Genomic DNA, 4,765 nt, shown 5'->3' with positions numbered 1-4,765 from the left:
AGTGGTCCCCTAATACTGTATCTGAAGTCTCTTTTTATATAGGCCTTAGTGGTCCCCTAATACTGTATCTGAAGTCTCTTTTATATAGATCTTAGTGGTCCCCTAATACTGTATCTGAAGTCTCTTTTATATAGACCTTAGTGGTCCCCTAATACTGTATCTGAAGTCTCTTTTATATAGACCTTAGTGGTCCCCTAATACTGTATCTGAAGTCTCTTTTATATAGGCCTTAGTGGTCCCCTAATACTGTATCTGAAGTCTCTTTTATATATATAGATCTTAGTGGTCCCTTTTATATACTGTATCCCCTGAAGTCTGAAGTCTTTTTATATAGGCCTTAGTGGTCCCCTAATACTGTATCTGAAGTCTCTTTTATATAGATCTTAGTGGTCCCCTAATACTGTATCTGAAGTCTCTTTTATATAGACCTTAGAGGTCCCCTAATACTGTATCTGAAGTCTCTTTTATGTAGACCTTTAGTGGTCTATATAAAAAGAGAAAGGGGAGGTAACCTTGCTCCTAATGATCAATATATATCATAAGGAGAAGATTCCTGATTGGTCCATCTGAGCTTTCATTTTCTCAAAGGCAGAGCAGGATACCCAGGGCTCGGTTTACACCTATCACCATTTCTAGCCACTGGGGGGCCATAGGCAGGCTGGGGGAACTCATATTAATGTTAAAAAAACTCATGAAGTGAAATTTTCATACCATGGGAACTTGAAGTTGTTGTTCGCTTTGGGACTCACACAAACTGTAACACACACTGTGCTGCTAGATTCACAACTAGGGCTGGGCATCGAGAACCAATTCCTACTTGGGTTTTGGTTTCAAATCTGATCATGGGTTCCAAATTTTACATGCGCAAGTTTTGCTTTTCGAAGTGGCCAGGCGCTTGTTGTGTTGCAGCCATGGAGCACAGTAAGCGGTGCTCTAGTGTGGCTTTATTTTACATACTGACTGAGTATGTGAAACTCCGCCACAGAAACCAGAAATGTATCTCAGCATAGTTTTTTTTTTTTTGTCTGTAATGCTCTTACATTACGTACACAAATTTAAGTTATTTCTTAAAGGAGTTTGCCATTTGTTAAACGCATCTTAGTTTAAAAATCATGCTAAAATACTTTTTTCAAAGGTCCTTGATGCTTAAACCTCGCGGAATGAATTTAGGTCTGGCAGATTATGCCGCTGCTCTTTTAAAGAGGTGGGGCCGTGGACAAACATGTGACACATACCGAAATTGACTGAGTTGCAGCGCCTCGCCCTTCTAAATTTTCTTTGGTGACTATTTGTACTGTATACATGGCTTATGTTAACAATTTTCATTTTTGTGCTGGTTTCTAGTTTTAACCATTTGTGAGGTGGCTGTTACATTTCTTGACAAGCTGCATTTTATTCGTCCTTTTTTGTTAACTTTACATAGAGCAGCAGCACAGATCCCTCTGTTGTACAGGATTAATAATGACATGACGTCAAAGTTTACTTATCAAATGTTCATTTTGGAATAGATCAGAAAACTTATGCGTGGATACTGATAAATCAGTCTGGCTTTAATATACATGAGTGAGTTCACAGTTATGTAGTGTTCTCTTTATAACATTCCACATGTCTCTGTGTTAAACAGCAACACGTGGAAAGCAGAAGGGATGCCATCATCCGCTGCCTGATGGAGTACCTTGGAGAGTCTGGAGAGGAACTCATCAAAGACTATCAGATACATTTTGACAATTTGTTTTTGATACTTGATAAATGATTGTGTCCACACATGCGTTTGTTCTTCAGTTTAGTAATATAATCTTAACATTTGTAAATTAATATCTCTACTTGTAACTAATTCATGCAACTATGTGGGGGGACAAATATGTTTATAGGACTAGCAAAGTTTAGGCTAACAAATGTTAGGGCATTACATTCATTCAATTATTTCAGCATTTAATTATTTTAAATCATTAAAAATTTAATTTTTCATTAGAATAGAAGATTTAAGCCTGTCAAACCCAAAGCCGATGTTATTTCTGCTACACTGAATACAGTATACTTATTTGTTTTTATTTCATGCTTGGAACAAAGCAGATATTGTATTAACCAAGCTGCCTTTATACTTAGTCATACTTCAACCAATAAATAATAAATTCCCTACATAATAACTTGTCTATCTGTGTAGAAAGAAATTATCATTATAATCCATATTATTCAACATTAACCTAATTCGAGCTTATTTCTGTTGCATCATATGTAGACTGCATTAAATTGGCACTTACTTACTTACTAACCCTGTGCATCACCATATTCAGGAACTTTAAAAAAAAAACATATTATACGTATGTTGCATCTAAGCACAGATTCACATGTTTTGACAGGATGTTAGCAGAGAAGCTATCAAAGAGGAGTATGCTGGGCATGTCATGAAGATCTTTGTCCTCCGTGAAAGTTCAGCAGGTGAGGACCACACCCCTGCAGATGTGTCCATCATCATCGAGGGAACTGAGGTGCTTGATGATTGCAGATATGTGGCAAAGGCTTGCCTTCTGCTCATGGGCTTTGTCTATGCAATGAACTTAAGTTACCCACCAAAGATGAAATACACATTCGAAGTGTTTCAGAAGCTCTTTCTGGAGCTGGATGTCCTGAAGATCTCTCCCAAAGTACAGTCTCTACACAACAAACTTCTAAGATGACTGAATTTGCGCATGTTTCTGACCTTACTGTATTGTTTAACCTGCAGTTCATAATTATGGTGTTTAGCAGAGCAAAATGGTTTTAGAAGCAGCTATCCATCTCAAGTTAACCACTTGTTAATTCATTGATATGCATTATTACTGTTGAAGCATGTTTTCCAAGAGCCGTGTATGTATATTGTTATACAGTCCCTCCAGCAAAACGCGATTATGCGATCGCATAATTCAATGCATAATCAGTCAAAGTCCGCATATTTATGCATTTTTTCAAATACGCTGCATTAATTGCAGATTTCCGTGCAAAATATGGAAGGCTTGCATGATTTCATAATCCCCGCAATTTCGTTGCAAAAAAGTCACAAATATCTTAGCCAAAAAGTTGAAAAATGTTGCGTTTATTTCACACAAGAGCAGCCATTTCCCCCTGTTGCCATGGGAATGTTATGAAGTGATGTAATTACGCGATGTGAACATCCTCAAAAAACGGGTGTTTTCTCTTTTTCATCAAACCGCAGTTTTTGCAAGTTCTTGCAATTTTTGCAAGTTCCCGCAATTTCATCGCATAAAATTGCATAAATATCCCGCATATTCCATCGCAATTTTTAAGAAAACGTGCCGCATAATCAAGGATTTTTGCCCACAACAATCACAAAAAAACTCATTTTTCTGGAAGGAGTGGTTATAATGGTTCCCAAACTTGGGGTGAGGAAGCATTGCAGGGTCGCTTGGCGATTTTAAAACTAAGACACCACAAAGACTACAGCCAATGCCCAACTAGCACTTCCGTTCTACGCCTGCATGAGAGGAAATGTATATCCATATTATCATACTGATGTTGAAATAATTAATTGTATTTAGCCTGTGCAAGCATACAATACAATTAGGAAGTTATAAGTGCACTTATGTCTCTTGCTAAACTATTGCAATTTGAAGTGATACTTTGCTAATTTGATTGGACATGTTATAAAAGATGCTCTGCAGTTGATCTGTACACATTTTCATCAAGCGTTTAATGTTTTTTAACTGCCAATTTTAGATGTTTTATCTCAGTGTACTGTGTTGGAGTGATTGTAAGCTGTTGCTTTAATCTTTGCACCAGTGTAGTAAACACAATAAAGGTGCTGTTATTTAAAAAGTATGTTTCATGTTTTGTAGCCTTATCTTAGGACCTTTTAAGTTGATTTTATATAAATATCCCTAAAGTATAAAAAAAACTGAAAAGCTAATAACTGTTACATTAGTTTTGCTATTAGATGCAAAGGGGGTCAAATGTGGAGTAATATTTACTTAGAAAAAGCTAGGCAACAATTTCCACACGTATATTGTCAGTAAATTGTATTTACAATTTAAGAATAGTTTCTATCTAAAGCACTTAAGCAAAATTTACTTGCAATTTTCTGTATATGTGACATTTTAATTACTATTCCTTAGTAAGTTTTACTAGTTTTTCACTAAATTTTACACACTATTCCTTAGTAAGTTTTACTAGTTTTTCACTAAATTTTACACACTATTCCTTAGTAAGTTTTACTAGTTTTTCACTAAATTTTACACACTATTCCTTAGTAAGTTTTACTAGTTTTTCACTAAATGTTACACACTATTCCTTAGTAAGTTTTACTAGTTTTTCACTAAATTGTATTCATGATTGCTTAGTACATTTTACTACTTGCTAGTTAAGTTTACTTGAGTGCCTTTGATAGAAACCGTTCTTACATTGTAAGTATTGTTTACTTGAGAATTTACTGTGTCAAATTTACTAAGAAATTCTGTGTGGAAATTGTTGCCTAGCTTTTTCTAAGTAAATTTCACTCCACATTTTTCTCAGTGTATGGGCAAGTAATACAGGATGAACCGGTCTTACTTTGCATGCTGCTCACTGCCCCCGCTCTTTGCATGCTGCTCACTGCCCCCGCTCTTTGAAAGAAAAGAAGGTATCATCCAGATAGATATCATCTTTCATAAACACATGCCACTTGTCTGGTTGACGCTGTCAGTCCAGTAGCCTGGTCTAAGGGTTGCTGCTCACGCGCGTCTTTCAAGGTTTTCCATTCCCTTGCTGGGGGTTCAGTCTGTGCGTTATCACT

The sequence above is a fragment of the Perca flavescens genome, chromosome 8 (assembly GCF_004354835.1).
Source record: "Perca flavescens isolate YP-PL-M2 chromosome 8, PFLA_1.0, whole genome shotgun sequence".
NCBI classification, from domain to species: domain Eukaryota; kingdom Metazoa; phylum Chordata; class Actinopteri; order Perciformes; family Percidae; genus Perca; species Perca flavescens.
The sequence above is the reverse complement of the archived record's forward strand: the minus strand, read 5'-3'. Positions refer to the sequence as shown.